The following is an 11,191-nucleotide window of genomic DNA, read 5'->3' as shown; positions in this document are numbered from 1 at the left end:
AACTATGGAGAATCCTTCACCTCAGTTTCCCCCACCCAGGTCTTAAACTGTCATTGGCTAGTAGGCCCCCCAGGTTAACCTCAGAATGAATCAGTAGCGAAGGAAGGAAAACTACATGTGAATTCTAGAATTCTTCATGAGCTGGAGAATGGGTGGGGTCTCGGGTTATGGAGAGGACCCAGTGTTACCAGAAGTGCAGACTCCAACTGAGTGGAAGCAATCCATGAAACTACTCCTTCTATTTATCCACCCATTTACTCAACTCTTACTTATTCACTCAGTGAACATTAATTGACATCTACTAAGGGCTACTCTGCCAGGCACCGGGGGAGAGGATAAAAAGGTTATAGTTTCTGTTCTCAATATCAGAAAAAAATTAAAACCAACTCTGTTGAGTAGAGAGACACATGACAGTAGAGAAATGTACAAACTCCACCGTGGACACCAAGGAGGGTGTAATGGAGTAGGGAGCGGGAGGAGGATGGGGAGAACATTCCAGTGGAGGGAGTCCATTAAGGGGAGGCCAGAGTGTAACATCCACATGGTAGATTTTTTTTTTTTTAAGATTTTTATTTGAGAGAGAGAGAAAGAGAGCACAAGCCAGGGGGAGAGGCAGAGGGAAAAGCAGATTTCCCACTGAGCAGGGACCCCAATGTGAGGCTTGATCCCAGGACCCTGGGATCATGACCTGAGCCAAAGGCAGACGCTTATCCGACTGAGCCACCCAGGCGCCCCATGTAGTGGATTCTAAACAAATCTAGCTTGGTGGTTTCCATTTTATATGGGCTGATGCCCAAATATGAAATAAGAGAATGCCTGTGATAGGGCTTTATAAATGGAAGACAGCCAGTTTCCAGCTTTAGGGATTAGATGACTATTTCTGGGCTGTGCTGAGGTAAAGGTCCTTTTTTGGTAGACGGCAGAGTTACAAGTGGCTCAGGACCGGTGGCCGGCAAAGCCATCAGGAATCCCGGAAGATCCCAGTTGACAAATTCCTGAAAAATTACTTTTGATCCAGCAATGACCACTTTCCTTTATCAAGCAATGTACTAAATGCTTTACATAAGTTATCTCCGACCCTCACAAAAAGGCAAGGGGGCTTTATTCACAGATGAGGAAATGGAGCCTGCTGGAAAGAGCTGATTTACACAGGTAGGAAAAGCCAAAACCAAAATTCAACTATGTGCGTCTGACCCCAGTGGGACCCTTCTCTGGGAGGGTCAGTTTTACTTCCCTGTAAGGAAAATTCTGAGTAAGCTGGGAGAAAGCTTGGTCAGAGAATAATGGTACTACATGGTTATTTGTCCTTTTCCTATCAGTTTAGAGGAAATGTAATCTGAACAATGCTGTCTTTTGTTGATGGGGCTTTCAAAGGATTTGGTGTTTTCTGCGTTTTCCCAAATGGCCAGGCTTTACTAGACCAACAGAAAATAGTAAACTTTACATCAAAAAGAAAATACAATTATGATAGTATTTTAATCCTGACCTATGTCTTATAAGTTTCTAAAAAAATGAAACTGAGAATTGATATCTAATTGTATTTAGCTACCCAGAAGCCAAAGATCTCTAGTGTAATAGAAGATGCCCCTCCCCAACTCCCAACCTTAAAAATTTATCAATTTCCCCTTTAATTCTCTCAATGAGAAAGCTTTCTTTTGAATGGGGACGCTAAGATTTTATAATTACTTGAGATGAAGTTCCAGGTACGGTTTCTGGTGACTTCCCAAACAGTAGGCATAAGACTCACTGATCTGCTGGGGAGCATCCAGGGGTTTTCTTCAATTCCCACTCACCCCCCACCTTAGGGAGGGGGCATTGTGGATATATTAAAAGTTTCATTGAAACAAATTTTTTGATTGAGGATATTTTCATCCTCCTACAGTAGTAGTATCCTTAGAATTTTCTCTGGGGCTTCGGTGGTTACTTTGTCAAACTAGTCATAGTAAGTATCCATAGGTATTGGTCTTCTACTGCTGTTACATCAAAATATCATGATACCACAAATTTATTGACTTAGAACACAAAACTATTTTACAGTTCTGGAGGTCTGAAATCTAAAATGGGGTCATATTGGGCTAAAATCAAGGTGTCTGCAGAGTTGTGATTCCTTCTAGAGGTTCTAGGAGAAAATCCATTCTTACCTTTCCCAGTTCTTAGAGGTCACCCACATTCCTTGGCTCATGTTGTGGTCTTTGAAGATGGAGGAAGGGGGACATTGTAGCTCTCAGACCATTCTTCATTGGTCACATGTCCCTCTAACTCTGACTCTTCTTGCACTTTCTGGGGCACTTGTGATTATGTTGAGACCACCCAGATAAGCTAGGGTAATTGTCCCATCTCATGGTCCTTAAATTAATCACCTCTGCGAAGTACCTTTTGCCATGTAAGGTAACATAGCCACATGTTCTTGGGATTAGGACATGGACAACTTTGGGGGACTATTATTGTGCCTACCACATTGTGTGTGTGTGCGTGTGTGTGTGTGTGTGTGTGTGTGTGTGTGTGTGGTAGGGGAGGGAATTGGGGAGACAGAAATTATAATGTAAAATTTTAAGGCACAAAAACAATGGACTTATTCTCAGTACTCAACCTGCTCTTCCAAGTTAGTTCTTGAGGATCTTTCTGGATGTACCCCTTCTTAATTACTCATAACCAGACTATGAACTGAGGGCCCATGCCAGGGTCATAATGAACACCATTTCTCTGTGGTGATCTAGATCCATTGGGCCTACTCATTTTAGGAAAAGAGGCCCAGGGGGACTCAACCATCATTAAGAGTTTGTTATGTGCCAGGTTATTTTTGTATATTATTTTACTCAAATTGTAACAAACTGATGAAGTGAGCACTTTGGCTCTCATTTTACAGATGAGGGAAAGACAGTGGAAAATGTTAAGTGAACCAGTCAAGTTAAAAAAAAGCCAGTAAGTGGCAGAGTGGGGATTCAAACTCCATTCAGTTGGTTTTAAATTTGGCTCTCTTTCCATACTTAGGTACATGCCGTCTCCCAGAGGCCAAGTTCACACTGCTAGTTTGAGCAGGAACTTAATTCTAACAGCAGTGCTTTTCTTGTCTGCTGTATGAATGCATCTGGCATGTTTGGAAGGCTTTGGACCACTGGTGTAGAGTAAGCCAGCTACAGAACTATGCAAGACTCTTCAGCTTGGCTAACAACTATAACGAGGTAGGTTTTAATCTCAGGAGCTTAACATTTCTAAAGATTAGGCGAGTGTTGCTTCTATTTTTGTCTGTTTATAAATTTCTGAGCTTTGAAAAATTTAGCCATCCTTAAAATTAACAAGTCAGGAAACAACAGATGTCAGCGAGGATGTGGAGAAAGGGGAACCCTCCTATACTGTTGGTGGGAATGCAAGCTGCTGCAGCCACTCTGGAAAACAGGATGGAGGTTCCTCAAAAAGTTGAAAATAGAGCTACCTTATGACCCAGCAATTGCACTACTGGGTATTTACCCCAAAGATACAAATGTAGTGCTCCGAAGGGGCACGTGCACCCCAATGTTTACAGCAGCAACGTCCACAATAGCCAAACTATGGAAAGAGCCTAGATGTCCATCAATAGATGAATGGATAAAGACATAATACACACACACACACACACACACACTGGAATATTAAGGAGCCATAAAAAACCCGAAATCTTGCCATTTGCAACAACGTGGATGGAACTAGAGGGTATTATGTTAAGCGAAATAAATCAATCAGAAAGATAAGTATCAGATGATCTCACCGATATGAGGACTTTGAGAAACAAGACAGAGGATCACAGGGAAAGGGAGGGAAAAATGAAACAAGATGAAACCAGAGAGAGAGACAAACCATAAGAGACTCTTAATCTCAGGAAACAAACTGAGGGCTGCTGGAGTCATGGGGGGGTGAGAGGGATGGGGTGGCTGGGTGATGGACATTGGGGAGGTATGTGCTATGGTGAGCGCTGTGAATTGTCTAAGACAGATGAATCACAGACCTGTACCCCTGAAACAAATATTACATTAATAAAAAAAGTTTTTAAAAAATAATTTATCCATACTGTGTATTTATTACTAATTGCAATTAGGATCAAATCAGTCTGGTCGTGTACATGACAGACCAGGAGACTTGGGAGAATTTCTAGGTATTGGGTAGAGGCTGAAACAATAGGTCTCAGAAAACCCACAACACCAAGTTTAAATCCAGGTTGATAGAGCCTCTAATTTATACTAGCCGAAAGTGCTGAATCCTCTGATAATATAAAATCATTAAGCTTTTGGTAACCGAAGGCAAATAGAAGAATATTTTTATGATGCAAAGAGAATAATACTGCTGTACACACACTTGTGCACTTTAGGGAAGTGTGTGTGTGTGTGTGTGTGTGTGTGTGTGTGTGTGTATCTTAGGGTTTTATTTTTTCCATTTCTTTTCTTTCTTCCCTTGGGAGCCATTTCATGCTTAATGGGCACGACAGGAGCAAATAAAAATAAAAAGAGCCACAAGCCTGTTTGGAATTCATTGACACCAAGGGTTGCCTTTATGCCTGGGTAAGGTAGAGGAATCATCAACAGGGTCATCAGAAAGCCCTCCCTGATGGGTGGCTGGGTGGCTCAGGTGGTTAAGCGTCTGCCTTCAGCTCAGGTCATGGTCCCAGAGTCCTGGGATCGAGTCCCGTATCGGGCTCCCTGCTCCTTGGGAGCCTGCTTCTCCCTCTGCCTCTCTCTGTCTGTCATGAATAAATAAATAAAATCTTAAAAAAAAAAAAAAAAAAAGCCCTCCCTGAATGCACAGCTCTAGAAAATCGGAGCCTAGTCTCTCCCCTGCATATATAAATGACTGGAAGTTGGATTCGCCAAATCACAGAATTTATAATGCCTGATAACAGAGTCTGTAAGGGTAGGAAAAGTGAAGAGAAACCTTGGGTGAGCAGAGAAGCCAAAAGGTGGGGGTTGGGCAGAAGACACACTAGGGAAATTGTAGGGCTCAGTGGGTAAGGGAGAGAGAGAGAGAAAGTTATGAAGTACAGGAGCAGACACCCTACTTCCTGGAATGATGGCAAAGGCTTGGCAGGACTCTAGGCCTTCACTGTGTAGCCTTTGAAGTTCTTGCGAATGTACCAGAGCAGAGGCTTAGCAGGTAGGTCACAGCAGAGCAGAGTCGACTGTAACAGTAAGTCTCACATTCTAAATCATTTTTCCTCCCAAGCCCTCTGTCTTGACCTTTCCCTCACTCTTTCATCATAAGGTTAGCCAACAACTGAAGTTTGAGTTCAACCTGCTTCCCGAAATACAAGAACAGTATGGCAGATTAATAGGATATGACAATAGTGACCTTGCATCAGTTTCTAGGACCAGGTCTTAAGAGCCTTGTACTTGCCATCATCTCTTGGGACCCAGTTACTATGCTCTGAGGAAAGCCAAGTTGCCCCTTACAAAGGCTCACAATGGAAGGGAAATGAGGCTCCTGGCTGATAGCCCCAGCTGAGCTCCCCGCCCAGAGGCAGGACCACCCAGCCAGCCATGCGAGCGAGCCATCCTAAAAGTGAATCCTCCAGGCTCAAATGAGCTGCCCCACTGATGCTGTGCAGATCAGATGTGAATCAGACGGTCTCCTCCCAGCTCTTCCCAGATTGCAGACTCATAAGAAAGATAAAGAACTGCCATTTGAAGCCACTGGTTAAAGGACTGGTGTTGGCAGTGGTTTGTTGGACAGCAATAGACGACAAGAACAGAGACTGTGCTAAGTGAGGGACAGCAACTCTCTTCTTTAATGCCCCCTCCCATGGCAGTCATTACCAATGGATCAGAGAGGACCTGAAAAGTGAAACTCTTGGTCATTTCTGGGCTAAGTGGTGAATGGCTGAGAAATAGGGTTTGATGTGCTAAACCCTGAACTTGGGAGTTTCTGGTCACATTCCATTCCAGAGAGACAGTAATAGTCCCTCCCTGGCCTCCCCATCCAGGAGCCTGCTTAGAACCTCACTGCATCATGAGACCAAAAGTTGCCATTTCTGCCTGTTTCATGGCTCACTGGCTGGAGGTCACTATCGACTTAGCCCAGGGGCCCCTGGAGTCGAGGATGAATGCATTTGCCATTCTCCTCCATTCACCACCTGAAACAGACTAATGGATGTCTGAGGGGTTATGCCCATGTGACCCTTCAAGTCATCGTCTGTATCGTCTTCTAGGGATACCCCACCTCCTTCGCACCTTGCAGGGGGCCTGACATGCTGACATGAATATATTTGTCAAATGGATGTGGCCAAGGGATGGGGTCAACCCTCTTCGTCTCCTCCCACCCTCCAGCTCTTAGGACAGAGCCTGGCACACAATGGTGCTAGATAAATGCTCATTACATTGATTTTGATGGCATTATTTCCAAAATAGTTCCTTGATGAACAAGTGGAATCTCTCTCCTTAAAAAATATCGACTCCAAACAGAAGCATAATAGAGCCAGAGCTCAAAGCAAAATTATTCACAAATTCCAAGTGCCTCAATCCGTGGGTTTTAATGAAAGTCATTCTGCAGTGGAGAATGTTGTAGTAATTACAGGCAAGCTAATGTCTCCGCCATATGGTTTGAAAGCAGGTCTGCATTTTGAAAGCCACTATCAGCAGTTTTATTTTCTGCTGCTGCTTCTCCGTGCCCCACCCCCCTGCCTGCCTTTGTCTCTTTTTTTTTTTTGCTTTTAGCTCTTTCAACCTCATATTCCCTCTCTCCTACACGCTGCTCCCTCACCGGCCTCCCTTCTTCAAGCGCAAGTCACATTTTATAGCCTTTGATAGGAAACTTCCAGTAGTTCTGAGAATTGCAGTGCCCAGAATGGGTCATGACATAGCATTGGCTGCGCTGACCCACTTGCCGAGTAGGAGGACCAAGGATGTTCCGACCCCTTGTGAATGGACCATTGTCACTCCGTCCCTCAAGTGTGGTTGCGTGATTGAAGGAAAAAAGACTCCAATTCATCTCTCTGCTACCGGATCACCCCAGTGCAGTGGTTCTCAACCCTGGCTGCTCAGAGAATCACCTGAGGAGCAATTGAGAGTGCAGATGCCTGGAGCCCACCTCTTAATTGGCTCGGAATAGAGTCCGGACTGTTAGACGAGCCAGCATCTCCCCAGCTGATTCCGACATAGAGCCAGGGTGAAGGGCCCTACCCCAGAACCTTAGACTGGGATAAATAGCAGTGGGAACCCATCTTTCTGCTTTTGTCTTCCTGTTACACTCAGAAGGGAGACAGCGTAAGCAACCAACGTCAGAGTAATGCCCAATTAAAAGGCATCCACTCAGAGGCAGCGATGAAATTGAATAACTACACATCTATTGGACCCCAATCTTATTCACGAATGGTTTGATAACATTTTATAAGGACTCTTGCAAGTGGGCTGAGCTGGAGTTAATCTATTTTTGCAAATGGGACCTTAGGTACTTGGATCGTAGAGTAGGCATGCCTACGCTCAGGTCAAGGCTCTTTCCGGCTGTCTCACGCTATTCCCTTTGCCGGCCTCTAGGACCATGACAGGAGTGATGGCTCCCACCTCAACTCCAAGGGGCAAGACTTCCCTCTACCCTGCCCTAAAGTGCTCACTGGAGGGATGACTGCCTTGGGATAGACTACCAAAGTGGGTGCCTTTTCTCTAGAATGCTGCTGTTCTTCCCTAGAAGGCCAGGAAGCTGGAGTCTTTCCTCAGCCGATTTGTTGGTAAGATTAGCTGATGATCCCATTGGAAGGTCAGAGAGCCTTGAGGCGACCATGAAGGGAAAGCTCCAGGAGCTCACGGGGGGGGGGCTCATGCTGAGTCAGGCGCAACAGAAGGCCAATGGAGCCTGGAGCCGGAAGGGGCTCTAGGGTGTCAACAGTTGGAATGGGGTCTCATATTTGGGAGGCATCCTTGCCAATTTAGGACCAGGTACTGAGAGACAGCTAGGGATGCGGAAAAAGGAAAAAAAAAAAACCTACCATCTGGTAGTAAAAAATGAAACAAATGAAAATTGGTTTAACTCACCCAAACCTGAGTTTGTTTTCTTTTTGTTTCGTTTTGTTTTTTTTGGCACTATCAGCCTGTTTGGTCCTCAATATCCTGTATCTGTTTAAAAACAACAAAAAAAGGTAATTCCACCCTTGCTGGAGGTCTCACAGTGTTGTTCTGAGAAGGAAATGAGGTTATAGATGAGTGTACTTGTGGGAAGCAGGTGCTGTGCCCCCGTTAGGCATTTTTCTGGAGAGAGGGATATGGTATATTAGAAGGATATGTGAACTAGCAGTCAAAAGCCCGGTCACCATGTCCCCACTCAATGTCTGGCTAGTCATTTGACAAGAGACAAAATGATCAACCGCTTGCTTTTCTGGAAGATGGAATAATGGTTGCAGTGCTATCCCTAGAGGTAGGACACCCCAATGGAGAAACTGGTGAGAAAAGTGCAAACTATTAATTACTACATAAATGTAAAGTGATATTGGAATTACAACCCACATGCATTTCCTGACTCACGCTTTTGACTGAATATTGTCTTATTTGTAGACTTTGAGCTCTTTAAAATGACTTTTAAAATGATCTTATTGTTCATAGCAGTTTTTAAGATTTGAGAGATGGGGTGTGCACGAGCGGGGGAAAGGGTGGGGGGAGAGGGAGAAGCAGGCTCCCCACTGAGCAAGGAGCCCGATGCAGGACTCGATCCCAGGACCCTGGGATCATGACCTCAGCCAAAGGCACGACTGAGCCACCCAGGCGCCCCCTTAGCAGTCTACTTTTATTTATAGTGTGAACACAGTATCTTGTAGTCCTTGTGGCTGGCTTCCCAATATCTGTTCCATCAGAAATAATTTGCCTAAGCTATTTATGGCAATGTCCTTCTCTTTGCCAGTGACTGATCTAAGAACGGCCAGCTGATCGAAGTCCTGGTCAGTGAAGCATGTGGCAAAGTCAGCTGGGGGCTTCTGGGAAAGATGTCCTTGCTCCCAGGCGACTGAGAGCACAGAACACCACTCTACCTCTGGGCACGGTGGTGCACGGCTGGGGTGCCCGGGACCACAGCAGCATCTTGAGTCTATGTGGGAAGCTGCCTTCTAGCACAACTGATACACTGTGGGTGGCAGAGGGAAGATAGCAAGAACCCTTTGAGAATCACTGAGCTGGAACCATCTCTGGAGCCATCCCACCTCTAGACCTTTATTTAAAAAAAAAAATTAAGTTTTTTTTTTTTCTTGTCAGTCTGAGAAGATTTTAAAAATTGCTATAGCCCTAGGGGCACCTGGGTGGCTCAGTTGGTTAAGCATCTGACTCTTGATTTTGGCTCAGGTCCTGATCTCAGTGTTGTGGGATCGAGCCCAGCATCGGGCTCCACACGCAGCTTAAGATTCTTTCTCTGCCCCGCCCCAACCTCTTAAAAAAAAAAAAAAAATTTTGCTGTGGCCCAAGGTATCTTAACTGATAAATCTTACAGTTGTGATTATAATAATGTAGTATAATGTAGTAAAGTTAAATTCTTGATACTTTTCCTTAATATTTTCTTTGTGAAAAATAACTTTACTCCCTATTATAAAAATGCTGATTGTTAGTGACCATAGAGTTGGCAAATATGCAAGTGTTTAATGAATATAAATTGTAATAGCTTTCTATTGGAGAAAGCCTCAGCTAACATTTTGATCAATTTCTCCTTGTTTACATTAACCTATTTTCCTTGCTGAAACAGATTGGAGAGGGAGGGAGGAAACTCACAACAGAGTTTACTGGACTCATGTCCTTCTGGAAGGGATGCTGAAAAAGGGATAAGGGTGGAAATCCAGGAAACCTTGTTGGGAGGAAATACTGAAGAGTAGCAGAGGTTTGGGAAGAGAGGAAAGTGGAGAGGAAATTCTCAAAATGTAACCTTCAAGATTTTCCCAAAGGTTGGTTGTGCTTCTCTCCCCGGCTTTCCTCGCCATGTTATAGAAGAGGGCTCTTTCCTTTTCCACTCTTTTTCCTTCCCTGTGGGCTAAGCCTGGCAGAAACTAACCCCGACCCCTCTGTCTGGAGGAGGCAAACACCGGAGCCAGCTGGTGCCTTGCATATTTTGAGCAGCTCTTCCAGATGCATCTTAGTGATCTCATTAATCGAGGTGAGAGCTGAGCTTCCAGGAATCAGGGCACGAAGCTTAAACGGATGCTCAGAATTTAGAGAAAGGCAAGGATCACAAGACTTGATTTATGTCAGAAGTTGCAAACTGATGGCCTCTGAGCTGTGCATGACCCAGACGTGCATTTTATTTGGGCTGCCTAGTATTGAAGAGTTGGGAGATTTTACATGTATGCCCAGATTTAAGGTTTTTTAAAATATGAAGATAGGGCAGTGTTGAACTAGCACTTCACCATAGGAAGACATTGAGCTAAAAGTGACTTGGCTTCTCCTTCATCCAAGACCTATGCTTGTGTGTTCAGCACACTCACGTGAGATGTGTGTGCATACACCGTTTCTATGACCTGACGGGTCCCTGCTGGAGGGATTGGAGTTTTCATTCTTTAAGATTTTGTGCCTGGGTGATGGAAAAGTTTCTCCTCACCTGACAGATTTGATCAAGTGGTGATGGGTCCCAAAGGGCTGTGCTGAAAAGATTCTGGGGTTCATTAGAAAAGAGCTACTATTGATTGGTGCTGTCTGCTAGGGGCACCAGGTGGGAGCTTGTCACCTGTGGTCCAAAAGGTCAACCACTAAACATTTGAGCAGATGGCTTACAGAGCCGTGGGCCAGGCTACCTGTGTTAATATTTTATTCATTTATTGATTGAGAGAGAGAGAGAGAGAAAGAGCGGGGGAGGAGCAAATGGGGAGGGGGAGGGAGGGAGAATCTCAAGTGGACTCTCTACCGAGTGAGGAGCTCGAGGTCGATCACAAGCTCACGACCCTGAGATCATGACCTGAGCCAAAACCAAGAGTTGGAGGCTCCACCGACTGAGCCATCCAGGTGCCCTGGGCTACCTGTGTTCTAATTCTGATTCCACCCCTCCCTAGCCAGAGCAGAAGGATTTTTCCAGTTCCCAGTTTTCTCACCTGCAAAATGGGGTTAGTGATCATTTCTCTGGCTACAGGATAGGGTTATTCTGAGAACTAAGTAAGATGCTGTGCATGATAGGGCTGGGATAACCCTAACAGATCTGGCTTGAAATCCTTCCTGAAGTGTGCACATCATTGATCAAAATTGGGAAATGGGCCTTCACCCCAAACCACTTG

The sequence above is a fragment of the Eumetopias jubatus genome, unplaced genomic scaffold, assembly GCF_037043125.1.
Source record: "Eumetopias jubatus isolate StellerSeaLion01/CBP00866 unplaced genomic scaffold, mEumJub1_p1.0 scaffold_15, whole genome shotgun sequence".
Classification (NCBI taxonomy): domain Eukaryota; kingdom Metazoa; phylum Chordata; class Mammalia; order Carnivora; family Otariidae; genus Eumetopias; species Eumetopias jubatus.
This window is presented reverse-complemented; position numbering follows the sequence as displayed.